We start from the raw sequence: 11428 nt of genomic DNA on the forward strand, positions 1-11428 counted from the left end.
TGCAGGCACTTTGACAAGAGATAGGAATTGCACAATTCTGTTCCCTAAATTCTGAGAAAAACATCTGTGGGTTTTCGCAATGTGCACTGTTGTCAGTTTTGCTGAGAACTCTCCCACACTGATTTTCCCCTGTTGTGTAAGATATGTATAGATATCTAACCTGTGTGTGCGTGTGTTTTGAGAATTTCAAATTTGGGAGGATAGTGCATTATGTGCCACACTGTTTATTGTGTCAGAGGCAGCATAAACAAGTCAGTGAGGACTTACCTCTGAAGTCATTTGTCATTTATAGAAGTGAGTAATAGCACAAACATTTGAAGTTTGCTTGTTTCAATGAATGTTTAATTACACTCACTATCCATTTTATTTTTACGAAAAATATGTCAAGCAGGAAACCTGGAAGACACTGCCCAGCTCTTTTCGTCTGGTTCCACACACTTCAGGATACGTAAATACATTTGCTAACTACCCTTAACTTTAAGAGTCATTTTGTTTGGTTATCCCGAGGAAGGAAAATATCAGTGGTTTTGATTTGTGGAAATGTGAATGGTAATTTGATTTTATATAGGTAAGATAGATAAAGATTAAGTAAGGTCAATAATGCTTCGCTGGGCAGACCTGTTGTTTGCACAAGATTGCGTAACTATGAACTGAAACATGTCAGAGTAATTTAGCCCTAAGGGCAACTGATCCGAGTCAGTAGGTCCCGATATTTAGTGAGAAAACTATGAGTCAAGCTTACTGTCCATAGCTGGCAAAATCAAATGCCACGTAAAGATTTAAACCAATCCTTCCGTAAAATAACAGACATACATCACAGGAGTTGTGCATGCGCAACTGATTTGGGATTGTCTTAGCAATGTGTTGTCAGCTAAAATACCACCGACGTAAATTACATCTTTACGCAACACTGGCTACCCATGCAATGATACAAAATACAGTAAATAAATAAGTAAGTGTAATCATGGGCATACAGTGCCTTCGGGAATGTATTCAGACCCATTAATCTACACCCAATAGCCATAATGACCAAGCAAGGTATTAGAAATGTATATCTCATGTAGCCTACATAAGTATTAAGACTCTTTGTTAAGACTCTCCAAATTGTGTTAAGTTCCCTCCCGTGTCCTTTATCCACAATTGAGATGTCTCTACAACTTGACTGGAGTCCACAGGCAAAAGTCCATTGATTGAATGGGATTTAGAAAGGGACACACCTATCTATTTAAGATCCCACACTTTTCAGTGCATGTTAGACCAAAACACAAGTCATGAAGTCCAAGGAACTATCTCCTTAGACCCCATAGATATATTTGTGTAAGGCATAGATCTGGGAGAAAAATAATTTGCTAACGCACTGAAAGTTCCCAGGAGCACGTCTGGAACCGCAAATACTCTTTCTAGAAGTGCAAATCAGAGAAAATACCAAAATCCAGGTGTGCAAAGCTTGTAGAGGCACACCCATGAAGCCTCGAAGCTGTGATCGGGCCCAAAGGCACTTCTACAAAGCCCTACATAAAGTGTTTGAATACTTATGTACAGTACTGTGCAAAATTCTTAGGCACCTCAAAGCCAAACTAAAGTAATTCACTTGGATAGTAAGGGTTTATTTATATTTAAAAAAAATATATACATATGAAATGATATAAATAAATAATTCAAACAGTTACTACTGTAATGCATGCACTCAGAGAAACAGGGAGGTGGATGGACCCAAGCGCAGGATGTTTATTCAAAACCCAACAGAACCCAAGGAGCAGGCTGGCACATTATCGATGGGCAGGCAGACGGTCAGTGCACGGGAGTTGGAGAGAGAGGAGCTGAAGTGCCAGAAGGGTGATCCAAAAAAACGTTGGTCAGGCAAAAGGCCGGCACAGGTCAGGACACTAGGAAGGTGGTCAGAATTTCTATAACGGGGAAAACACGGACTTAGTAAAGATGCACTCAAACAATACCTCACAAGTGAAAGGAGACACAGACCCAAACTGAACAGGGAACACAGAACAAACGTAGGTGGTTAGAATTCAGGGGATTGCGACCTGAGGGGAGAGTTATGTTCACGGGCACCATGGGGTTGTCTACGGACAGAACTGGAGAACGACCTCACAACCACCCACATAAATGGCCTCAGATCGACATTTTGGTGACTAAGACTTTTGCACAGTACTGTACGAGACATTTCTTAAATAACTGTTTTTATTATGGGATTTTGTGTTTTAGGATTGATCACAAAAAAAGACCTTTTGTCAATTGAAAGTTCAGTCTATAACAAAATGTGCAGCATGTGAAAGAAAACAACCTCTTCAGTGATTTAAGAAAGGAAGCCAATGTCTCATTATAATTAGTATTGGCTGATCTCACTGTTATGGCAGATTTTTCACGTGTGACCCATATGACAGCCGAGACCTAGCTGTGATAGCTTCAGATATAGATATGTCATAATGGTCACATTCTTACATTGAAAGCAGTACAAATACCGGATGAAAATAATACATGGGAAGCTTGACATGACTGTCTCTTTTGTTTTACTTAAACGACAATGTTTTTCCCCCCTATTTCTTTCTGTATTTAGAAATGCGATTCCCCTTAAAATCTCCCACCGGGTTTATTGCTGCCCAAATAAATAGTTCTGACATTTTAACACTACAGGCTATCAATTTGGTTTCAGTGGCATCTGAATGCTGCAGAGTGCTATGATCCATCTATGAAAAGTAGACTCTTATGTACAATCTGTTCTGCTTTGTGAAATTCACCAACCACACAACAGTAGTTCAAGACATTTTACGATGAAGGAAATCATTGTATATCCCAGAACAGTGTCTATAATATGGTACAAAGCTCACATAGTTGTCACAAAGTCAAAACTCCACATAGCAGTTGTCAGTGACAAGGTGGATATGCATTCCTTACTATGCAAATAAATTATGTACTTACACTATTTTTATAGCTCTGTATTCCAGAACTTTGAAATTATATAATGACTATGGGATTAGTGCAGGCTTTCTGTTTCAATCTGTACATGTTTTCATCCATATCACATGAACTATTTAGAGAATACAGCGGGTTTTGTTTTTAGAGAAGCAAAACTACTGACAGTTAGCTTCACAGCTATTTCCTTTGAGGCAGGTGTTTGTTTGTATCATTAGTGCATGACCAATAAATATCTTAATGTCTAACCTTGATTCTAGGCTTTGCTTATGCATTTGGAGTCATTTTCTGGTATCTGACTACATGAGGACCAAAGTAGTGTCAGCGCAAGTCAAGCAGGCCTTCATTAGGGAGTTAAATCCCTACACATATTGATCAGAAACATAGCAAAGAAATTTGGCTTACTAAAAATCAACTGGTAAATTGAGAAGAAAGCACAGAGGAGCTTAGCCATGGTAAAATGCCAGGTAGACCCAAGAAGACCATTATAGTTGATGACTGAAGAATACATACAATGGTGGAGAAAAAAACCTTAACAGTTCAAAAGCTTAGAGGCACAGTCCAGGGGATGGATTTGGATATCACAGCAACTGATAAACTTCATCAGCAGAACTACAAACATGTAAGGCACCAAAGCACCAGTTAGCTTAGAAAAGTATCCAAAACAACTGGCAGTGATCCAGAAAACGTTACTCTGGATAGATAGATGAACATGTTCTAAAGTGATGGTAAGTGGATGGACAAAAAAAGGTTAGCAGCATACCACGTGATGGAGGTATTGTCATGGCTAACTGGAAATGACTACATTTTCTTCAGTGAGAATTCAGAAAGAAAAAATAATAATTACACAGCAAAACATTTCAAGAGGATAAAGCAATAATATACAAAACTGTACAAAGCAGCAGTTTAAAAAGATTACTATAAACTAGCAGCAATATTGGCAGTAGTATCGAATGTTGTAGATATGGCTAGTATGGCAGTAATATACATAAAAATGTAAGCTAGTTTCAATTTTGAAAGAGTGGGATGGGGGAGTGTGAACAATATGGTAGAATCATTGAGTGTACGGATACCTATATAAGTGTAATATGCTTATGAATGGTACATGCAAAGGAATATTCTAATGCCCATTAAATGTACTAGAAAAGACATCAGAGCATCTGGAAGGTTTGTGTGATCAGTATGATCATGGGTCAGTGTTGCTTGTTGAGGAGCCTTAAGGCCTAAGAGAAAGAAAAAAACGTTGGAGAGTGATTTCCCCGATGCTCCGGTAGCATCTACCAGACGGCAGCAGTGTGAACAGACCATAGCCTGGGTGGCTGTGATCTTTGATGATGTTTCCTCAGGCATTGTGTATGGTAGATGCCTTGCACGAAGGGAAGATGGCAGCTATTGATGCACTCCACAGACTTTACCACCCTCTGGAGGGACTTGGCGGTCTGCTGCAGAGCAGCTGCCGTACCACGCAGTAATGCAGAGGATGCTTTCAATGGTTCACCTGTAGAAGTTGGTGAGAGTTTTTGCAGACTTGCCAAATGTATTGAGTCTCCTCAAGCAGTATAGTTGTTTTTGGGTGGTTTTCACAGCCAAGTTCGCATGTCTGGATCATGTGAGATCTTTCTGGATGAACACACCGAGAAACATGAATTCGGAGACACTCTCCACTTCAGCTCCATCAATGTGCATGGCGATGGCGTCATCCGTAGTTCTGTTGGGGTGGTTTTGAAGGATTCCAAGGTGTCAGGAAGGGTAGAGCAGATATGAGTTCTGACCAGCGGCTCGAAGCACTTCATGATGGAGGTCAGTGCTATGGGGCAGTTGTTCAAGCAGGTGATGGAAGGTTTTTTCTGTACAGAAACGATGGTGGTCTGTTTGAAGCAGGAGGGGACTGTAGACAGAGACAAGGAGAGGTTTTATATAGAGATGAAAACCTCCGCTAGTTGGTCAGCGCACCCCCTGACGACACGACGCAGCATGCCACCTGGCCCTGATGACTTCCCGAGGGCCAGAGGTTACATCATTATCCAAAGTACGTCATTATCCAATCATATCTATGGCCCTATCCAATCCCAACAGATGCCAGAAAATTGTGGCAAGCCTCTTTCATAGCTATGCTTTCGCAAGCCAGGACATTGTTTTTTCCCACACTTCTCTTCTAACAGGAAGTAATGTGGTTCAACATGTCTGAGAACACCTTAACTCACCTTAACCTCAGTCGTGAAAGCATGAAGAGACCAAGAAAAACTTGGCTGACAAAGCCATCTCCTACCAGTGATAATACAGGCATTGTTGATGAGGCTTCTCAGCCACTTGTCAGCTTGCAGCAGTCTAATCTTAAACTTAGTCTGTGGTGTTCAGCTGGGTACTATGAAAGAGCATCGCACTTGTGTGATGCCCACAATAGGAAACTATGACAAGGGTGTCTGCAAAACAACCATGGGATTGTCAACTGAAGTGCACAAATATATGCCCCATAAAAGGCAAACCAACTGAAATACCCTATACAACAACTATCAATAAAGGCGAGAGAATCGTGGAATCTACCAGAAATAATTAATAAATGTCGTTGAGTCTCAATAAATTCAAACTTAGGTCCTCCACATAAGAGGCACTGTCTTTAACCACAACGCCACGGCATTACACATTTCAGCAGTCGCTAGACTCCATTGAGGATTGTGTTAAACTGACTAACGTTTCTTATTAAGTTTACCTCCACCATAGTGTCTATGAACTGTATGGCTTTTGCCACTGGCCGTTTTAACAGGTTATTAGCCAGTAATAGGTTTACTAGTATCTACTCACTTCCTAGGAATAATCATAAGAATTGAGCAATTGCTAGCGAGACTGAAGATGAACTTTTCCATGCCAGAAACAGTCTCAATATAACCGTATACAGTTTCAGTTAAGGCTTACTCTAACGTAACTACTGTATGTTTACTGTGTTTGTCTATCCTGACTCAAAACGCATGCACGGATGCGTACTTCCAGAAACAGTCGTAAATAACCGTAAACTGTTTTATTTCAGGCTTACTATAATGCAGATACTAACAAAGTGGATACAGTGAAGTTTTCGTCTATATAATTCATAATACGTACTTTGCTTCGCCTGCGAGGAGATACGAACTTGGGACCTGTAATACACATGTCTGCTTCTCTAACCACTAGGCTATTTAACAAGGGGTAGTCAGTAAGTCACTTGCTCACTTACTCACTCAGTAAGAGACATTCGCTCTTTTTGGCCGGGTCCACTTACGCAGTCGGGCAAAAATAGAGTTACATAAAGATTGAGCTATGACGGAAGCCAGGCGGAACTGGGTATATTTCAGTGTGTTTTTGAAAGAACTAATGTAGTCAGAGTAGCAGATGCCTGTGGGATAGATTTTCGGTGAAGTTTTAGTGTAGTGAGTCATCCAGAGTAACAGAGAAAGGAGGAAGTGTGTTTGTGTGAGTATTACACGTCAGAGAGGTATCAGGCAGTAAGTAAAGCCATGAATGGCCTTGTAAGTGAAATTCAACTGGATGCCAATGAACTTGGTGTAGAGCGGAGCTGATGTGTTCCCAGAGTTTGGTTCATGTGAGGACTTTGAGGTGTCTAACAACCTCTTCGGTGGGTTTATCCAGAAATCCACTGCAGTTGTACAGGTGCGCTGTAACACAGGCAGGTATGAAGGTCTCTTCATAGTTTGATTTGGGAAAAGTAATGGAGGCGGAAGAAGACAGATTCGTTGATGTGTTTGATGTAAAGCTTGAAGAAGAGTCAGGTTTAGCATGACCACCTAATTTCTGACCTCAGAGTATCAGCCATCAGTGGACATCAGTCATCCACTTTTTATCCAATATTCGTGCTGTAAATTAGAACGAAATTGGAAACATTTGGCCAGTGAGGGGAAAGGAATTTAGGAGTAGTCTGTTGATGGTCAAGATTTCCTCGGCTGTTAACAATGACTGTTGTGTATCCTTCTAGTCCTCATCCTCCATGTCCCTGACAAGAACAACTTCCAGTTTTCTGAGAAAATAGGAAGAAAGTGACACCATGTGCACATTTGGACATTAACAAGGTCACACTCCATCTAAATTCCTCATTCACATTCCCTACACAGATAAGAACCTCCCCTGGACAGCTATATTTATTCCCATCAACACTACAGTATGGTACATTTGGTTTTAGGCGTTGTGTGATGTATGATTTTTCTTTGGTCGTTGGCCAGTTGACTTCAAGCAACACCGCTCAGGGGTAAACGAAGGAGCACATGTGAGTTTTAGACGGGCAACAGTTAAGAACAGAGGAGAGGAGTAGCATACAGACATGAGCTCCTGGAGAAAATAAAATAAGAGATTCCAGTTTGTTGTGTGTTTGATGCCTGGTAAAACATCCACTGATGCTCTCACTCCCCCCTGTAGGCCTGTCTGTTTCTCTGCCTCCCGGGCTGTGATCCTGTGCAATGTTTTTGACCCTTTTCTTGAAGCCTAAGTCAGGGCAGCTTGACTGAATGATGGAAAAAGTCTATTCATCTCTTGACACACAAGGATTATGAGCTGTGTCAGTTTATTTTCCTCCAGGCAGTAGTTAGATGTTTCGAATGTCTTTTTTGTAATGTGACGCCGGATAATGTCCTGTTACCCTAGTAAACTCTCATATAAACACAACGTATTCCTGCAAAACTAGAATGTACTACTAACTGTTTACATTACCGCAACACTTTCCTCCACGTGCCAGTTTTTCTGCAGCTGAAAGTTTGGCCTACATCAGCAGAGCAAAGGATGACCGAATGCCTATATAAAGAAATGAGTAGAACATAACTGTGGAACGCACATTTCAAGCCCTATGAGGGGTTGGCATAATGCCAGGACAAATGTTGACCCTGACAGTGTCTCTTGAATGTCTCAAGACTGTACAGGAGAAGAAAACATTTGGCACCCCTCACAGTCTCCATAGGAACCTCTGTCACTGGCCTAAGACTAATGTAAAAGAAGCCATCTGTCAGCATGAATGGTTGTAGGGCAATGAACATTCTTAATTGTGTTGTGGTTGTCTTGTAATAAATGCAATAGGTTAAACTGACAAAACAGAAAGTATTAGTCATTTTTTGTTATGTTAAAGGATTAATCTATGATTGCTTGAAAACCCTTTTTTGGCATCAATCTGTACATTATACCCCATAACGACGAAGGGATAAACATATTCTTAGTCTACTTTGCAGAAGCGCTTTTAGCAGTGATCACAGGGTATGCCACTACCAGCTTGGCCCCCCTGGGCTGTTTCTCTCATTCTCCCTTTCAAGTCATCTCAAGCTCTGTCAGAGTAGATTGACAGTGTTAGTGAATTTAGTATGGCTGTACAACCAGCTATTGTAGGAGTCTTGGTAGTCACGCCTTCCATACCATAACGATGGAGCCCACTGTGATCCTGGAAACTTTCATTGCTTTATCAATTTGTATATTTACCCAGATCTATGCCTCCATAGTTCCTTGGACTTCAAGGTTTGTTTTTTGCTCTTGCATAGCAAAGTTTGAGTCCTTAAACAGACATGTCCAATCCACTGAATAAGCCACAGTGGACTCTAGTGGGTTCTAGAGACATCTCCAGGATGATCAGTGAACACAGGTTACATCGAGTGTCACGCCAAATGGTCTGTCTACTTATGTACATGAGATATTTCAGTCATATTTAATTAATTGGCACATATTTCTAAAAATGTGTTTTCGGCTTTGTCATTATTTGTTATTCTGTGTAGACTGATGGATCGATTATACATTCAGTCAACAACACAACAAAATGTGTAGAATGTGAAGTGGTCTGAATACTTTCTTAAGGTGCTGTGGTCTATTTCAGACACAAGTATAAATCCGCTGCATATTGTTGTGTTCAGACTTTACAAATCGTATCTCCTTTTTCTTAGAATCAAGTGCGTCTGACGCACTCTGATTATTTAACTTCAGAATTGGTTTTAAGCAGTAAAGACACAACCCTGAATATTCTGAAAATCCGAATAGTGATTCAAGCAATACTTTTGTAATTTCTTTTTTTCTTCTTACTTTTGAGGAAGAATGTTTTTCTTTCTGTGGTCAGCTTCATATGGCTGCCTTGAAAACTAATATCACCCCTCCAAAAAAAAAGTTATACCTTGGAAATTATTGTCAATTCAGTGTTTAAGGAACTTCTAACGAAACCCAATTGTCTTATTGTCCAGCAACACTTGTACATTTTGTCATCAATCATGACAAAAATAACCTTTGCTCTTTGAACAAGTAAATATTATCACTCAGAATGGGTGTCAGTTCTTGATTTATGTTCGTCACTAACTCTCAGTCGTATCTCTGCATCATCCTCAATGTTTGTGGCTAATTCAATGGCAAAGATCAATTTATAAATACAGTTTGGTTGCCCACAAAGAGTCGCTAAGCTAATAGAGCAGCATCCTCTGGATCCCATTCCTGTCTGACTGCCAGCTGTGCCAATGGTGTAATTGCAGTACAATTCGAGTAGACGGGTATTTCAGAGTCTTTGAGTGGTCCTCCTAAAAGGCCTATCAGTATATTCTACCATACAGGCCAATTGTGGCAGAATAGTGGGGTTTACATTGAGAGCCCACAGGTGTTTCATTCCCCAGAAGGCTTGATGATGGTGGGAGTTTTGGTCCAACGTTTGAAGTAGCCCCTGCTACTCTGAGACTAGTCTAGCCAACTAATGAGACCATTTTCAAAACACACAAGGGTAGTTGTTCTTCCACAGAACCCTAACACTTTCGCAACGTCTTTATAAGCAGTCCAATTGCAATTTGATACATTCTTCGAGTCAAGAGAGATGTTAAAAATGGTGGATGGAGAGAACGTTTACTGGAAACAGATGTGTTGGAGTGTTACATGAATTTGAAATAATTGTAGTGTTCCTCGGTTTGTTTCCATTATGATTACAACATTTCTTGCTTCATTTTTTCTTGACAGATTATTTTCCCTGAAAGAGCTAATCATTTGGATCTTCTCGGCAGTAAACTCGGCACGCTATGCCTGGGGAGGTCTTCCAGTAAAACACCAATCAAACCACACTATACATTCGTCCTAACAGAATCACCACCTGTTCAAATACTCAGTTTGACAAGCCGGTCTACAAAAGGGGAATTGTCCTCTATCATATATTTGCAATGTCATGTGATTTATTTCCAAACACCTTTGCCAACGCTTATTATACAAAATGACCTATGTGAAGTATAACCATATGTGCTATGCTAAGACAGTTCCCATCTCATGTACTGTATTGCTGGATTGTCAGCATTAGAAAATGCATGAATATTAATTTGGATACTTGAATTTTAATTCTGTTATTTTAGTGGTTGCTTACTGTGTAAGGGGACAGAACTCTGAGATGCTTGAAGTGTTTCTGGTGGAGTATTGCTGAGGTGAATGTTAAAATGGAGCCAATTGCGTTTGCTTCGTTATGTGCACCTCTTAATGTCCACCCAATAATATGGTTTCAGAGAGGAACATGAAACAGGAACTTTGGTTTGAACTTCCGCTCCCTTAACACGAGTTTGTCTTTTTATAAAAACAAGATGTGAAACTGGCTGACAGGGTATTTCTTTTGCAGAACAGACTGACACAAGATATGAAACATACAGATCACATCAGCTAATGAAAAGGTTCAAAATACGAAGAAGGCCTCATGTCCATTTACTCATTATAAAACAGAGCATACAAGGCCAAACATGACAAAGAAAAAAGCAAACTTCTAAACTAGGTAGTTTGCAGAAACATGGAAATGAATTTAGCTTTGGGGCAGAGTCTAGTGTGTACAAAAGTGAGTAAAGTAGAAAGGGAAGAGGGAAATAGCAATCCACTGACGTCAAAGCCCCTGAGTGGAAGTGCTCTCCTTTTATAGCCATGTTCTTTCTCTGTTGCATTCCATACAAGAGCAGCCTTGAGAAGGCTGTGACGCACACAGAGGAAGAGAAAAGTTGGCACAAGTCGGCCACGCCAAGGGGAGAGAGTGAGAAGAATTCCCCTTCCTAAAGTTTTTACTTTCACTTGAAGGTTCAATTAAGTCAGGGGGAATTATTTTCAAGGAAATCTATGGAAGAAAAAAAAAATTTGAAGGGACTTAGGTCACAGTAATTATTGGTATGAAGATTTGATTAGGCACAGAAAGTTGTGATCTATAAGACACCTACCGGTAATTTAACAACATTACCGGGATCTTATATAATTTAGGATGACCTTGATCATTTACACATAAAATTAAAAAAAATCTAATAATTACTGTTCTTTCCAGTGTTAACTTTATTGTATGTTAATATTGAAATGGGTTCCTACTGGTTAGACCATTTGTTTTAAAAGAATATACCCTAATGAATAAAGTATTTAAATTACATATAATCAACAATGAAGTTCTCTGAACAATTGACTTATGCCAGGAAACCTGTTTTGGCCGTAAAACATTAAGAATATATTGACAGAATAAAATAAATAATTTCTGATAAACATGTTGTATATCTAAATATAGGAT

The 11428-nt window shown here is 39.9% G+C and overlaps 1 long non-coding RNA gene across 1 annotated transcript; it reads left to right on the forward strand.

The window, feature by feature from the left end:
• The first annotated feature begins 203 nt into the window (after positions 1 to 203).
• On the forward strand, positions 204 to 11218 carry LOC105023082. Its single transcript, XR_828953.3, has 3 exons — positions 204 to 294; positions 392 to 448; positions 9874 to 11218. It is a non-coding gene; the product is annotated as an uncharacterized LOC105023082 (long non-coding RNA).
• The last annotated feature ends 210 nt before the right edge of the window (positions 11219 to 11428 follow it).

The sequence above is a fragment of the Esox lucius genome, chromosome 1 (genome assembly GCF_011004845.1).
Source record: "Esox lucius isolate fEsoLuc1 chromosome 1, fEsoLuc1.pri, whole genome shotgun sequence".
In the NCBI taxonomy this organism is placed as follows: domain Eukaryota; kingdom Metazoa; phylum Chordata; class Actinopteri; order Esociformes; family Esocidae; genus Esox; species Esox lucius.